Genomic DNA, 17369 nt, shown 5'->3' on the forward strand with positions numbered 1-17369 from the left:
TGTCAGTTGTGCTCAGGAGTTGTGTGGGGGGAAGAGTGTAAAACGTGTGGTAAATGTGCGAGACACCCTGCAGCACAAGGGGCAGAAGCCTGGAAGGAAGGCTGGGTCCCCAGCTCAGGCTCTGCAGGAAGCCAGCTAATGGAGTCAGGGCGAGGACAGTGGGCGTGTTAGCCTGGACAGAGGTGAGTGGAGGAGGCAGGGCAGCCTGGGGTTAGGCGCCCCCGAAGTGCTGGAATGCTCCTGAAACCACAGGGACAGAAGCGAGAAGAATTTGTCAGTGATAACAGTCCTTGTGGTAACAGTGCACCTTGTTCTAAGGAACTGAAAACATGTTCCAGAACCTTCTGTCAGCTTTACCCCATGGTTTCAAAGAAGTGCCGTCGTCCCCACTTGGGGGTGTCCTGCTCAGTGGTGCAGCTCACAGGCTTTGAGCCAACTGTTGGAGCCCCACTCCAGCTCCTGACCTTGAGTGCCTGACTTCACTTCTGGGACTGTCCTCACCTGTTAATAGGGATTCACGCTCAGTTATGTCAGCTCTTCTCATCTTCCTTCTTGCTAGGAGGAGAAGCATAACAATGAGAAGCACTTAAGTGGACAGACCTTCCACTTCACAGGTGGAGCAGAAGTGTGTTGAGAAAAGACTGCAGACCCGGGAGCCTGCTTGTTCTCTGCTTAAACTGTCCTCTGAAAATTCAGTGTTCTTCAGAGTCACTTAGAGATCGCTGGGCCCCTGGTCCTCAGCTTGGCCTCATCTCTGTCTGTCAGGTTGTCACATGGCATTGTGTTTTAGCTCCGTGGCGTACAGGTTCCCACCTTGGCCTTGAGAAAACTTAGGTGGCTGTCAACTTCCTGGCCTCAGGTGTGGATGCTGGATCACATATGGATTTTCTAATTACTTTAACATGTAAGCATGCTAGTGCTTTTGTAACTAACATATAATCCATGTGAAGTAATGCAGTCTATTTGCACTACAGTACTTGCTACTTATATCTTATTACTCTCATGTTTATAAATACTGGCTTTCCAAAGCTTAGGTTAAATCCGTAAAGGCTGTCGTGCAATCATCAGTTTTGTAAGTCTTCATGAGGTCTGATAGAGAAGTGTTTAAAATTTGGGCCTACATATCTAGGATCCTCCCCTCCACCCCGCCCACCCCCGGGGTTAGTTTATTTTGTTGGGTTTTTTTTTGGTTCTTTCACAGTTGGATTTATATTGTTCTAAAGGAGGGATCGTTTCATAATATATTTAACCACCATACCTTAGGTATCCTTGAATTGCCTTCTTGATTAATCTATACCCATGTATGACATCAGACACAGCTGGAAAAGAAGAAAAATCTGATGTCCTATGTCACAGCCTAAAATTCTTTGTAAGAGATCTCAGCAAGGAGAGGATACTTATTTTATGAGAGAGAGCCCTCATGGCATATACCAGGGATTCAGTACATGAAGCAGTCCAAATCAAAGTTACATATAATTTTACCAAGGAAAGTGAAAACCAGTCATTACAAAGCTGTTGTGATTTTTTTCAAATACGTAGTTTCTACATCCTGCATCCCCAAATTATAAATACTGTGTTTCTCACTCTTCTTGCTGCCCACCTCTTTCAAACTTTCCTCTATAAGTATAGTTAGCAAAATTATACAAATGAAGCTTTGTATTGTTTAATTTGAAAGATACACAAAGAAAACCATCTTTTATTTTATTAAAAGACTGATAGTTTTAAAAAACATGTAGATTGTTTTAAAACTTTAGGCCCAAGTGGAGAATGAATGCAAGTTTGAAAGAAAATCCTATATACATTTAACATCCTGATGACATAATTTCATTAGAAATCTTTTTAAACTTTAAAAGAAAAAAGGAAGTGGATCGTTTGGCTCTGTTCATCCCTAAATAATGATAAATTCTGGACAATTCTTTGGTGTAATATAATTAGAATTATAGTACAAAGATCTAACTTGAAATTACTTTCTGAAGCCTCAATGCTCTCACCTGTAAACTTACCCCAAATTTTGGCTGAGAGAATTGGATAATTTCATAGCTTATAAAAATACATTCAAATAAAAGATGTAAGCATTCATTTTTCTCATATAAAGTTTTTTTCTTCCTTCTTAATACGAATCTATCACACAGTTGTTTATGACTCCTGAAGTTAATAATCTGCTTCTAAAGACTTTGACCTTTTCATTTAGATTTACATGTGGTAGGTGTTCCATAGAAAACAAGTTGCTATTTGCGAAGATATTGCATCATCTAGCATACTGCAGCGCTATTTTTAATTGTATGTAATTCCTGTAGCCATTTGATAAAACTAGAAGCTTATAAAATGAAGCCCAGAGTGGCAGGCCTAGAAAGTTTTAGTTTCACAAGACTCGAACTATTTCAGGGACTGGTTTTGAGAGGAACTGTAACTTAGATCTGTCTGCTAAATTTAGTCTGTCAGTTTGCCAGGACTCTCAGTTTCTGTTGATAATGGAGGACAGGGTGTGTTTTTTGGTGGGGGTGGCGTGGGGAGATAGAATGGGTTTGCGTAGTGCGGGAGGGCATCCACCTTTAAAACATCTATTTATTTCATAGCCTTTTATTGGTTATAAAAGTAATGTGGTTCTTATTTTAAATTTTGAACTATAAGAAAGATAAGCAGGATGGTTAAGTCACTAAGGGTAACTTTGGTCAGTTTGGTATGTAGACCTAAATTCTTATTTTGTGTGTGTCCATATATCTGTGTATGATGTAGTGACTGATCATGCCATACATGTACTGAACAAACACTTGCTTAAAATGGACGATATAGAGTTATCACATGCATCTTCCCATGTCCTTAATTAAATATTGTCCCACAAGATAATTTATAATTGTGTGGAATTCCTTATAAAGGTACTGATTCATTTGGTCAGTTTCTTATTGTTGTTTGGTGCCAGCTGAAACCCACAGGTCAGAAGTCAATTAAATTTAATCCCGGTTCTTGTTTCCAAGATTATTACCATGTAAAAGTTACCTGTATAAATGGTATATGTGTGTGTATCCATATGTAATCTGACAATCTAATTTTACCTAATAGTTTCAACCTCAGGAGTATCAGCATTAAAAAGAAGGAGGAAAGGAAGACCTACCTTCCACCCGTGTGTTTTACAGCTGGAGAGCAGGGTTACCCAACGTACAACTTCTTTATCAGAAGTTATTCTTCTATTCTTTATTCTTCTTTATCAGATTTTGCAGTGATGGGATGCTAAATTTAGCCAGCTGACTGGTTACAATGTCATTCTCTCCTGAACCACCCTATGTCCCCTCCCGTGCTGCAGTTAAACCCCTGAAAGGTGAAAGGTAGAGAAGACAAGGGATAAAGACAGACACGCTCACCTTGGCGGTGCAGAGCCTCCCACAGAACCTGCTCGAGTCCATGATGGGGCAGCGCGCAAGTAGCATTGGTTTCCAAAGAGGGAGGGGAGTGGATACGGCTGCAAGAGAAGGTGAATTCCATGCCTGCTTGGCTTGGGCAGCTGTTCCCAGATGGCCCTTTATGTTTAAAAAGACATATGAAACTCTGGACTTGAGAATTCTTTGGTGATTTCTTCCCTTCCATTGTGTTCTCTTTCTCCTTTTCCTCTTGCTCTCTCTCTAATCTTTATTTTTTTTAAAGCACTGAATGATACATGATTATGATATGTATATCATGTATAAACACATGAAATGTCCTCCCTCTCTCCAGTTCTGTATTCCTGTTCCCCCATAACCTCTGTATTGTGTACACTAATAGAATTTTAATGCTTATATGTGCATATGCACATATATGTGTAGTGAAATACATATGTTTTTAAATGAAAATAATATATATCTCACAGACGGGTTGGTATATATGGATACACTTCTTCTTTTAAATGATTGCATGGTATTCTGTGGTGAGGAGGTACCAAATTTATTTATACAAACACACTGAAGGATGTTTAGATGCTTTTGGAAATTCTGCTATATAAACAGGGCTATTGTGAACATTTTTGAACATACATCGTGACTCACTTGTTAATGTTTCTGTAAGTGAGATTCTTAGAAATGGAATTTCTGGGACACAAAATATGTTATAGATTTTGGTAAATAATGTAACAATGCCTTACATAAAGCTTATGACAGTCTTAACTAACTTTTATCTAATTATTTTGCCTGTATTAAATCTTAGCATTTTTTATTTGTACTTATCCTCCAGTCTGTACTTCGGACATTTTTTCCATTTATTTTAGTATGTTCTCTCTGCTTCCTACCTGAATTATGATGTCCTCATTGTCAGGCATACATAGTGCTTTAATAGCAGGTATTCAATACAATAACGAGTTTTAGAACCAAAAATCCTCCTTGATTATTTGGAAATAATAAAGCACTCCAAGTTCAATCCTTTATTCTCCCATTCTTATGGATATTGGTTTGATGTTCCTTAATAATGGATAAATAACCATCACGTGCATACTGAGGTATTAATTAGGAGAAAGTGCTCAGATTTGCTAGACACTAGTCATGATTAATTCCACTAATTCATTAATTCAACGGATACTTATTAAGAACTTATTCTGTGCTAGTGCACTGAAAGTTTTGGGTTCAACTATGTATTTTCACACAAGTGTGGAGTACTTCTAAATAAAAGTTTCTGATTAGTACACGAACATTTCTTTGAGTAGGTCTTAGGTCTGATGGGATTGGCTCTGATGGGTTGGTTGGGAGGAGGGAGAGAGCACCAGTTAAAAACAGATGGTAGGATGGAATTGCAATTTGCTAAGCTGAAGAAGGCACGCAGGAGGAATAGGTTTAGAGAAGAGCAGGGTTCGGGTTTTTGGGACACTTTTAACCTACTTAGGCAGGAACCATGGTGGATGCATCCCTGTGACTCACAAAACACCCGAGACATAGTAGGTGCTTTATGTTTGGTTTTATTTTGATTCAGTGATTTGGCTTTTATAAAAATGTATATTTTTCAGTCCTTAGCTCTTTAGTGCTTGCTGTATTTGCACCAAAGAGAAAAGTTCATTAGGATTATAAATGGAAGATAAATTTGAGCTGTGTCTTTAGTGAAATTGATGTGCTTGTCATTTTGCCAGAGTGCTTTGATAATCTGTTCTTGAATGCAGATCATCGAGTTCCTTTAATGAACAGGATCTGTCTATTATATACTTAGTTCTATACAAGGAGAACTTATTTCAGGTTATGAGGACCTTTTATTATGTGTGTTGCGTGATTCCTCTAGCATAGCTATGGAACATGATCCAGGTGTGGAATAGACACTTATGAGACTGCCACTGTTGTTTTATGGTAAGAATGTAGTTTTCAGAAATAATTTGGAAAGGCATTTTTGGCATTTTTAGGTGCTAAGTTTTACCCCTCCACCTTATTGAGAAATTCTGTTCCTCAAGATGTAGTACATAATTGCTGTTCTTAGTCATTTTTCCAATTTTGATCTTCATGACTGGTATTTTGTTCTTTTACAAATTAAGTCCATATTTCATATTGTCCCTTGCTCCTTGTTTCTATTTTATAGAAATAACCCGTGACATTTGAAAGTTAAATTGTTTGATCTCATAGTTTACATCTTGAGATCATTTGACAAGATTTTGAAGCACTTTTTAGTGAGCTATGCCATCTTCCCAGGTTATAATAATGTAATGTTCTCATTGTGTGTGAAACTGACATTCTGTCAAATGCTTTGGGTGTTAATGCCTACAGAGTTTTGAAAAACTGAGCATGTTATGATCTGGGCATAAAACAAGACTACTGAGGACAGCGACATCTGCAGTTCTATTTTAGTGGCCAGGACCTGTTAGGTGATGGAGTCATTAGGGACCTGCCATCTTGATACTGTGTTGTTTAGATGTGCCTATAATTTTTTATTCCAACCAATGTCTCAACTGATACTAGGACACAGTAATGAACAACTCAGCTATAAATTACCTAGAAGCTATTGGGAAACATCTGTAAAGTCCCATATTTAGGCTGTAGTTCCCACTAGGATATGCTTAAAAATCTGATTGACATACTACTGAGGAGGATTTTGGTAACTTTGAAAAGTGTGAGGGCTTAATTTTAGGTGAAAGATGGCTCTGTATACAATTTGGGGGGAGCGGGGAGGGAACCCTTCAAGGATTTTTATTTGAATTCATTGTGTAAATATGAAATTACAATTTTATTTGCATACTTTTGGGTTTATAATATAGCACTGACTCTAGATTTTTTGTTTACTTTGTTTATAGCAAAGAATAAAAATTGAGGAACCTCTGTGAATCTTCTCTTTAGGTTTAACAATTGGATAGCTGCTTCCTTTTATATATGTTTAAGAAATCAAGTTCTTATAGAGGCTATCAGGGCTCAATGCTGTTTTCTTCTCCTAAAGTTAAGTCTAAAAGGAAGAAATGATCTGATTAAGGGAAGTATGTTTTCCTATCTGAAAATCATAACTATATTTCTTTTTAAAAGACTACTTTTAAAAAAATTATTGATGAAATAGTCTATGGATTTTATGTATTTATTTATTTATTTTAACAGGTAGGAAAAAGTGAGTTTTAAAGAGGGTAATCTGGTCAGTCTCACACTGACCAGATTGAAGAATCTGGAATAAAGACCTATGTTCTTAGAACCAAATATAGTTGACTACCTTCTTTCACTAGTATTTATTTTTTTCATTCATAGAACAGATATTTATGTTGAGTGCCTGATATGTGCCAGGCACAGTCCTTCTCCTGGGGATGCAATAATGAAAAACACAACAAAGGACCTTCCCTCATGGAGCTTCCACTCTGGTAGAGAAAGACATTCAAAAAGTAAGACGATGTAGGTAAGAAAATAATCAAAGAAGGCCTGTCTGAGGAGATAACATAGGAGTGGAGACCTGAAAGTTGAGTGGAAGCCAATAGTGAAAGAGCAGAATGAAAGTGTTTCTGGAACGGTAATAGCATGTTCAGAGGCCCTCAGGCAGTTAGGAACTAAAAGAAGACTAAGGTAATTGAAGTGCAGTATGCAGTGGTCATGCTTGGACATACAAAGGCAGAGAGGGTCAATTAAGCGTGGATTTTATTCCAATAGTGGGAAGCATTGCAGGATTTCACAGGTGGGAATCACACAGTTTAAGAAGTTGTCTTTGCTGCGTTATGGAGATTGCAGTTGGGGTTTGGATGGGATAGTAAGCAGAGGAGGAGTATTGAGGAGGCTTTAATTCAGATGAAATGTGGTGTTGGCTGAACCAGGGTGGTTACATGGAAATGAAGAAGAGTCGATGGATTCATGATTGCTTCAGAGGTAGAATTGGCAGAACTTGGACCGTTGGTGATACTTTAAAAAAAATTATGGTTCTTTTTCATCTTTGTCAACTCCATAGCTGAAAAATGGCATTGTACTATTGTGTTCATTTTTCTTTTCTTTTCTTTTTTAACTGGTGAGATTGAATATTTTTCCTCCACATTTATTGGGGTGTGTGTGTGTGTGTGTGTGTGTGTGTGTGTGTATGATTGACCTATTTGTAATACTTATTTCAAGTCTTTTTCTTAACTGATTTTTAAGAGCTCTTCATATTTGAGATCTGTGACAGAGATAAAATATTTTATGCTATGTTGTCATTTGTCTTCTAATTTCATTTATGAAGTATTTGACTGTTTTTATGGTTATTTGTTTAAAGCTATGGTTCACACACTTGGTGTCACATTTTTGTTAATGCTATAGAGTTCATAAGTGCATGTGAACTTGAAAGAACACTTTATAGCGGGGGTGCCAAAAAAATGCATACAAGTAGACACTTTGGACAGCGTTGCTCAAGCAGTAGTTTGCTGTAATCAGAAGTGTCTGGACACTGATGGTAACCACTTTGAGCACCTCTTGTAATTGCAGAAGTCAAAGATGACTTGTATTCATCTTTTGTTATCAGTATATATTGAGTATTACAATTTTAATACAATTTTCCTTTCTTAAAATGAGTATACATTATTTTTGGCACCCTCTGTATATGACTCATTTTGAACTTATTTTGGTATAACAGCAGTGATGCATATTCAAAGCGTTTTAAGAGTAAAGGAGTTATTTCATCTAATGCAGAATATCCTTCGCTGTGCTTGTTCAGTTCTTTTACTTACTCTTCTTTATTGTTTTATTATACCTTTTGTTATCTAAATTTACAACTTGTGTAATTTTACATAATATCTGTATGTTTCAACTGTCATCATTGATTAGTTGCAAGGATCTAATTTTGTTGCATTAGTTATAGTTGTGGAAGTGAGATAATAAAGCTCACTCAAGTTTTATATAAAGACAGGATAAATATTTACAGTGATTGTCTTAGGGTTAGTCCTTCTGGTAAACGGTGTGCTCTTTAAGTGTTGGCTTTTGTACTTCTTTGAGGTCCTACATCCTAGACATGGTCTTGTTTAGGTGACATTGCATGGTAGCTCAGCTGTGCCGTTTGCCTGAAAAGCTCTGGAAAGGCCATGTTGCAAGTCACTAGATGCACATTAGAATCACATGGGTGTAGAAAGAAGAAGCATCAGTTGATGGTTTAGAAAGATGGTTTAGTAGATGGTTTAGGGGTTCTAGTTCTTGTAGTTGTATGGCCTAGTTGTATTGCTTAGGCTCAGGATCTCTGTTTGAATATATGTCCAAAATCCTTTATGGCTTGGGGAAAGGTGCTGGGATGAGTATGTAATTTCATAGACTTTCTGCTGCCCCCTGGTGGTATTCTACCTTAGTGCAAAGCTACAGCTGTAGTCCCTTTACAACTCCAGCCTGTGCTCCTGTGCTGGCCAACTTGGTGGATAAGGATCATCATCCCTTCTAGGCAGCTGAGCTTCCGAGCTATCAACCATCTGTCAATTGATAAAGAAGCTCTGTAAAGATGGGCCCCGGAAGTACGGGAAAATATCAGATAGAACCAAGAAGCCATTCTCAGTGGTGACTGGAGAGAAGTTGATGAATATACATTTTTAAGAATGAGCAAAATTGCTGCCAGGAAAAAAAATACCAAACATACTTAATGCATCTTTTTGAGTGTGGAGACAGAGATAGAGGAGACCTACACTTGCCTTCCTTGAAATCCTTGGTTCTGTTTATGTCAGGAGACCAGGAGAAGGAATCCCGGGGAAGGAGGCGGGGGAGCCATTTATGGGAAGAGAACAGAATACAGTGAGAGAACATGGATCGTGCCTTCATGACAAGCATTGCCCAGAGGACGCACATTTAAGTGCCATCAATTTAGAATTTACCCCTTTAGATGCTCTCTGGTCTGAAAATAGTTTGAAGTTGTCTACCTATGAAGTAAGTGTTAGACTTTTATTTTGGGATCTAGACTTGAATTTGATTTCTCCTATGTGAGCCTATGAGTTGTTGCTTATTTTGAAACATGGTGTTAGCCTCCAGGGTCATGTTCCTTAAATTAGCTTTCCTTTACCTCAGTGAGTTAAATTTATTTTTGTAAGTGCAAGTTTAGAAGAATTTGGTAGACTTTTTCTCACTGAAATGCAAAAGCTGTGGTTACCCAGCTAAATGGGTATTTCTAGTCCTTAATGGACTATGAAAACTTACTTCACTGTAAATAAGACTTTTTATTTCATATTAATCGAGAAATTGTGTCTCTTTCAGCCTGCTAACAAAACTAGGCACTCCTCAATTTAAACACCAAAGGTGTACTTTAAATTAGTTGCGTTTTATTGTTATGTGTGATGATTGGGGCCCCAGTCAGTCTTGCAAAATGCGTACATTATTAAAAGTGGTCACCCTTCTGTGTAAAATCATCAGTACACATCTAATAATTTCTAACTACTGGGTAGCAGATGCGTTCTGGGAGAAAAGTGGATTAGAAACTGAAATATCAAATTTTCTAGGACATTTTGATGGCATATGAGACAAAGGAAATATGTTTGAAATCTGAACTGCCTTAGGAAATCAGGGGTAATGGTTACTGTACATAAAATGTATCTAAACTTTCTGGCACTATTATCCTCATTGTTTATATGGCATTAAAGAGGCATCACCTGCTACAATAGGTTGACCAAAACTACTATCAAAATTCTTGTAGATACTGTAGGGAAGGAAAAAAAAATATTTTTCCTCTACCCCTTTTAGGTTCTCTGGCTGGGACTCCATAGATTAGACTGACAAAAGGCAAATTAACAGAGAAAAACAAGTTTATTGGCACGTATGGAACATACACGTGGGAGCACTTAGCCATGAATAACTCAAAGGAATGGTTAAGAACTTGTTTATACAGAATCTTAAGCAAACAAGTTTTTAGAGAAAGACAAAGGAAAAGGACTTGAAGCTGCTAGGGGCAACAAATGTGGGAGGGCAAATATATGGAGAAACTCATGGTAGAAAAAGGCTAGCTTTACCAGGGTTTGTGAGATTCCTCTGATGTCACCTCTGGGCTAGGAAGAGTCTAAAGCAGTCTCCAGCGATTTAATTGCTGCCCTTCCTGGTAGAGAGGGGAAGGAGAATGCTTTTACAAATTTATGGCCTGCTTTTAGGCAAAGAGGTAAGGGCAGAGAGCTTTTCTTGTGTCTGCTTCTTCTCAGTGCCTTCAGTTCAAAAAATCCTTATACCTAACAGCTACTCTTCAATGCCAAGAACAGTGTCTGTGCTTTCAGCCCCCAGTGGCTTTTCTGATTAGGGACAGAAATACCAGTAAGGAATTTCAAGGATGGAGATTGCAAGCTGTGGTCTGGGGAAGATGGAGGAGAACATATTGAGGATGGTATGGTGAAAAGCAGGATGGGAGCTAGAGCATTCTTCAAGATTTCTTTTTCTCTTTTCCTTTAAAATAATTAATACAGAATAATAATAACAGAAGCATATTTTGTATTTTCTGCCACTGTTCTTGGACTCTTGTTGAACCCTTTCATTTGGGCAATTCATGTCCCCTTGAGTTCTGAGGAATTTTCTTGAGTGATTTTCTTAGATTATAACTTCCCTCTGTTTTTCCTCTGTGCTCTTTCTTGAGCTCCTGCTATTCACATATTGAACTTCCTAGATTACTTTTTTAATGTTCTGACCTTTTCTCTCAGTTTTCAATCTTTCTTGTTCTGCTTTTTGATTTTTTTCAACTTTGGTTTCTATTGTTTCTATTTAGTTTTTCATATTTAGCATGAATTTCCAGGAGCTTTCTTTTTAACACTCTCTGAATTTTTTGTTCTTATTTGGTTATCTCTGAGAATGTTAACAATAGTTTTTTAACGTTATCGATTCCCTACTTACTCTGTTTCTTCCAAGTTCTTATTTGTTATTTTTTGTTTTGATTTGTCTTGTTAGAAGTTTTTGAAATGTCTATGATTTTTAGCTGTCCATTCATATGTTAAAGGAGGCACTGAAAATGCTGTTTGGCCGTCTTTGCATGAATGGAGCTTGTTCATATGATTTCAGTCCTAGATGATCAGGTCCCTTATCTTAAAATGTCGGGGTTCCCCGAAAAGGTGTATCTGGTTATTTACCTGGAAGTTGTCATCCTGGCTCCCAGTATTCTGGTGGGGAGGGGAGGATGTCTGTTAAGATACAGAGCAAGAGGACATCCAGCTTAACATCTGTTTGCAACTTTTATTTAATTCCTTGTTTTTAGTATAATGCCTGTGTTTTCCACTGTGCGCTATCCCCTAGTCTAGACACTCTCCATTTCCCTTTTCTAGAGAATAAACTTCCAGTCTTCTCTGGTGTTTGGGAGAGACAGTTGTTCAGCCTTGCAAAGTGAGAACCAGGAGGTAACTTCTTTCTACCAACCCTTCTATTTTTAGCTGCACTTTCACCCCCATTTTGTAAAGTACCTACCTGTGCCACCAATTCCTCATCCTTTTCAGGCTTCTGTGATGCCTGAAGTCTGAAAAACTTCTCATCTTTCCTCTTTCCTGGCTCAGCGTTGTTTTCTTGGGTCTGCTGAGTTAGTAACCACTAGGCCATCTGCTTCCCAACTTCCTAAATTGAGATGCTTCTGTTTCCTCTTCCTAATTCGCTTTGCCTTTTTTTGTTTGTTGTTAATCCCTGTACTATCATTTCAGGGCAGTTTTTTAAAATAATGGAAGCTAACGCATATGTTCAATTAGACATCCTTTTTTGAAAATGATTCATCTTTTGATTGACTGGCTTCAGTTTTCCGTTCCCCTCTTCCTACGCCCCCCACCCTCCCAAAAAAAGAATATATGGGTAGTGGATTGCTTGAGTTTTTGAGATTTGAAAAAAACTTGTCAATTGCCTTTAAACTTATGTACTTTATATTTTTGCTGATTTCTCTTCCTTTTCGACCTCCTTTAACCTTTTGCCTTCTCGTGCCTTTCCTCCTGAGGTATCAGCTGGTTGCAGGCAAAAGAGAGAAACTGGGATTTTTCTGTACCTTATTTTAACACACTTGTCCTTTTTGTATCTTTTTAAAAAAATCTTACCTTTTTCTTTCATTGTGGTCTCAATTTTTTTGTTTACCTCTTTTATGTGCCCATTCCACAGCCTCTTCAAACTTAGTGCTTCTTGTTGTCACACTTGTCAAATCTTCCTCAAGGTGGATTATTTCCTCATGTGGTTTATAATTTCAATTGTTTGTTCATCCTCAGTAGAGATTACTTTTTTCATGGGAGTCCTGTGAACTCTTGATTGTTGAAGGGTTTCTAAGCCACCATTTTGCATTTATTCTCTCTTGTGTTTGCATTAATTGTTTGGCTTGGAAATCCCACACCATGCAGGTACTGTAAATTTGGAGTCTGCATTATCATATGCTAATTTCATAGGTCCAATTTTTCTAGTCTTACAGGGATCCTTGCTTTATTCAAGGCAAAGGTCTTTGTTCCTGTTCCCTGCTTGGATCTGGCCTCAGGCCACATCCTCTGCCCCTTTCTGGGATCTTAAAACACCACCTCCTGGCTGCTGAGGCCCAAGGCTGGTTATCCGTCCCTCTCGGCTATGTGTGTTAGCTTGATCTTTTCCACGCTGGCTTTGAGATTCCTCTTTTGATACATGGGAAGTTCCCTCTATTTTGAAATGGTTTGTGGTATTAAAATTTAGGAGTTACATTTGTGTAGCTTTTTTATATGCTTGATGTATAAAGACACATCACTGGAGCCGTGTTATGGAATTAGAAGCCATCTCCTTTGCATTCTCATTTATTCATGTGTTCAACAACGTGTGCCCTGTGTGTTAGGGTCTCAAGATTCCAAGTGAGGCTGAGCTTTCTGAAGGTGGCAATTCTAAAAGTACAAAAATACAAGGTAGGAAGGATATTCTAGACAGAAAGAACGTCTTGCAGAGCTTTGTGCAATGAATGGTGTGTGAAGGAAACTACTACTACAGTTGAGGATAGGTATAACATAGTGCTTGTATGAAAGGTGAAGGTAAAGAAGTAGGCTGGATCATGGAAGGCCGTGCTGCTAAGCTAAGGAGTCTGAACATTGTCCAGAGATTAGTGGGAACCATCAAAGGTCTTAAGCCTAAAGTGAGGAGATCACATTATATACATAAAGACCCATTAGATAGCAGAATGGAGGTGGGTTGCTGTTGAGCCAGACTGGAGGCAGAAACTGAAGCAGAAGGAAATGGGCCATAGGAAAAGGGGACAGCATCTGAGAGCACCTTCAAGGTGGGATCTGCAGGAATTAGTGGCCAATTAGATATAGGAGATGAGGGTGTGAGAGAGATCACCAAGTGGCCATAGCGTGGGTCAAATTCAGTCTGCATTTGTTTTGTCTGTTTTTGCCATTTAAAAAAATTAAGTGTAAACTACATTGGGTGTGGTTTTCCCTATTCTGTGTGCATGGTCCTCTCCATTCCCTATTCTCTGCAACCCAGCTGGGCTTCACTTGCCCCGTCCCTCAGGGCATCTGAAGTTGAGAACCTGGTGGAATGACTTCCCTAGACAGCTTATTCTGGGGGTGTGAGACGAGACAGGGATGAGGCAAGACTAAGGAGGGGTGGGGGCAGGGTGACCTCATTCCTGTCCTCTGATGCTAGCTCTGTCACCATCCCCAACCTCCAGCCTCCACTCCTACCCCCGACCCCAATCTCTTGACTGACCACTATTGGATTCTCTGCAGGAAAAAGAGGAGGAAAGGAAGGACCTCGACTTTTTCCCTCATAGATGCTTTGAAAAGCTCCTGTGATGCATGTACTAAATGTCATGTCAGATTTCTAATCCTTATTGCAGGAATGCAGGATTACTCTTACTTTACAAATAAGTAAACTGAGGCAGTTTAGGTAAGCCAGACTGCCAGTATGCTTTTGAATACTGCGTTGAAGTTTCTTGAAAACAGAGAGAGAATAGTAAAGCACGGCCTTATCCTTTTTCTAAGCCATTTGACTTTTTTCGTAGCCCTTATGTACTTGTATGATAGAATCAGAGGCACACACAATTTTGTTCTTCTTGCTGAACAAGCATAAAGTAGAAAGATTTTAGGACTCATTTTTAAAAAGCAGTCTGGAAACAAAGGAAAGGAATGGAGTGGAGTGTAATGGAAATAGAGAGCCTGTGTTAGCCTTTCCCAGTCTTCTCGGGACAGATGAGATCACCACTGTACAAATCAGCTGGATGTAAAAGCCAACAGATTTTGGAAACATTGATTATGTCCTAACATTCTTGAGTGCTGCTAGAGTGAGTCTGTGTCCAAGGATTACAGATTAACTAGATGAATATTACATTGGCTTGGCTGGTTTCAGACTTAGAGAGGCAGTTAATCATTTGAGTGGGAATATGAGTAGATCATCTTCAGAGTTTTGGTAGTTGGGTTCGAAGAATGAACCCCCAGGGGAAAACTATAGTGATTAGTTGTCGTTAGGGCTCTGCAAAGTTTTCCTTATTGTAATGGCAACAAGGCAAAGTTTTCAAATTGTTCTTTTACATTTGGCAGTAGACTGAGTAGATGGATATTGAAGAAAATATAGATGATAGAACAGCTGTAATTCTGATGGTTTTTTCTCTCTCTGGGATGATGGGAAATATCTGAGACTGGAATTTCTGTAATTAGGTTCAGATTTCAACTTTATTTTTGTTGGTGGTTTGGGTCGTCTTCTAGGACAGTTAGTTTTGGGAATACAAAGGATTTGGGAACCTAATTATACACAGAGGGCAAAGGTTCCAGTTATGTAGATAAATCTGCAAGTCTACTTCATATTTTAAAGGAAACCTAATGTAGCGAGCATCAGTTTTTAATTGTACAGTGCAACCTGTGTTTAAAAACATAGCATATGCTTAAAAGATAGATACACCTTTTCTTATCCAAAGACAAAATAATATGTGTTTATCAGAGAATTTAGAAAATACTGGAAGAAAATAAAGCAGGAAATTATTTTATAATTTCATCACCCAAAGGTAACAGAAGTCTTTGATATACACCTTCTGTACTTTTTTCCTATAGATATTTGTAATACATGTGTGTTTACAAAACATTTTCTTTTCCTGTCTCCATTCGATCTGCAGTGGATGTGAATATTGTATTGTATAATGATGTGTTTAATGAATTCTCACTGTAGAACTTTTAGGTTGTTTCTGATTTTTTGCCATAGTAAATGATTCTTTGAATTTTCTGGTTAATAAATATTTACATTCCATCACAGAATGACTCAAATGGAGGCTCAGGTTATGGGAAATGGCATTAGCGAGTCTTGCTGGTAGTAAGACTTTCCATGAAAAGGATGAGACAGTTTTGTGTTTCATGTTAGAAGAGAACAGTTAGAATCTTGATTTATAGTATACAATTGAAGTGGCTGGTTTCTTGTCAATGTCATATGTACTAATTTTGTCAGCCCCAAATCATCTATTTTTCTCTGGAACACTGAGACTTACTACATTGGAATGGGTCATTTTGGGAGGAGGCCATAAAAAGGGAGGCTGTCAGTTGGGAAAGTTATAGGGCAACTGCTAAGAAAGAATACATTTCACATATTGCGAAATCTAAGTCTCAAACATCATTAAATAAACAAGGCATGGAGGAGACCAAACGATGTCATCACACGAGGTTCTTCCATCAGCCTGAAGTCTAACAGCCGAAGTGGACTGAAAAGCATGTATGTGCACTTCAGCACACCCTTCTTTCTTATATCTAAACAAAACAGGTCAGTGTATACTTAGTTCAAGATGCTGTGTCATAAGGGCTGATTTTACTTGCTAACCAGAGTTAAAATTGTGAGTGCTGCATGCAACAGCAATTTAAAATAAAGGACAATTTAAAGGTTAAAGCATCAAAAGTAATCTAAAATTTCCCCGACTGTGTAGATTGAAATAAAAATGTAGGTCCTTCAGCTGAGACTGTGTGGTTGTTATTCTAGCCATTTTTTTCTTCACATAAAAAACAGTTTAATGAATTCTGCCTATTTAACTTTTTAGATGTTAAATAACAAAACGAAATCTACAGCCAATTAGACTGGTTTGGAGACAAACATTCGGGAGCTATCCAAATTGAGTTAGAGAAGAATTAAATACCTACCTCATTGCCCTAAATGGTCCATTTAGGTTATTACTGACTTTTATGGGAAGTTCTAGTAGATGTAAAGGCCTTCATCTGGACTTGAAGTATTTACAAAAAGGCATTCGTCTATTTCATAATCATTTCTTGATTTGCATTGCTCTTTAACAGGGTACCCACAGGTAGTTTTCTGTGATCAAGTCGGAGCAAAACATTACATGCTCACCAAATTTTGATCTCACATTAAGTTTCTTACACAAGCTAGTAGAGTGAAATCATGCATATAAACCCATGTTACTTTTGCTGTTGTTTTTAGAGATTCGATACATAAACTTGTACTTCTGCATGCACACCTTCCTTCTTTCATTTGCCATTATCATCATTTAGAAACATCTGGAACTTCCCCTTGGTTTCTTCATTGACAACCCAGCTATGTTTGTTCAGTCTTGGAATCCAACATGCCATAAAAAAATAAGAAAAATCCAGTTTTTAATTTCATAACACACATTTTAAAAGTCCACTGAATCTTCAAAGAAGAATAAATTGCACTCAGTATAATAATTTTTTCCATTTTATGCACTGCTTTATGTTTTCCAAAGCATTGTCAGGTCCATGTAAATTCTCTTAACTAATTCCATCCAGGGGATGGAATAAATTATTCATTATAGGAAACTGAGGCACTCGGTTTAGAGTACAAGTTAATGACACAGCAAGCATTAGAACTCAGATTTTCTGAGCAATTACTCCATGGATAATTGTATAATATTATGTATTTCATAGTATTCTAATTCTTGAAAATTGGTGTTCAGTGTATAATTCATATGGTGGCTTTTTGCTTACACAACGTCTTATTTCTAGACAATGCAAGATAACAAGGTAATATAATAGATTCTTATTTAAGGATAAACAAATATTCAGAAAAGATTTGTTTAGTGATTGTACTTGGTTAATGTTTTCTTCATTACCAGGATAATAGCTTTAATTAGTT

General features: G+C 37.8%; 1 protein-coding gene across 5 annotated transcripts in view; it reads left to right on the forward strand.

Moving 5' to 3' along the window:
• Positions 1–17369, forward strand: part of SGMS1 (sphingomyelin synthase 1) — a 254168-nt gene that overhangs the window by 195745 nt on the left and 41054 nt on the right. Inside the window, exon 1 of one of the 5 annotated variants that reach the window (XM_033130234.1) lies at positions 11686–11704. The exons of the other annotated variants lie outside the window; for them this stretch is intronic. The gene's annotated coding sequence lies outside the window, so the exon portion shown is untranslated. Of the gene's footprint in view, positions 1–11685; positions 11705–17369 lie in introns of those variants that run through there. 5 annotated transcript variants of the gene reach the window in all.

Source organism: Rhinolophus ferrumequinum, chromosome 16 (genome assembly GCF_004115265.2).
Source record: "Rhinolophus ferrumequinum isolate MPI-CBG mRhiFer1 chromosome 16, mRhiFer1_v1.p, whole genome shotgun sequence".
Lineage (NCBI taxonomy): Eukaryota > Metazoa > Chordata > Mammalia > Chiroptera > Rhinolophidae > Rhinolophus > Rhinolophus ferrumequinum.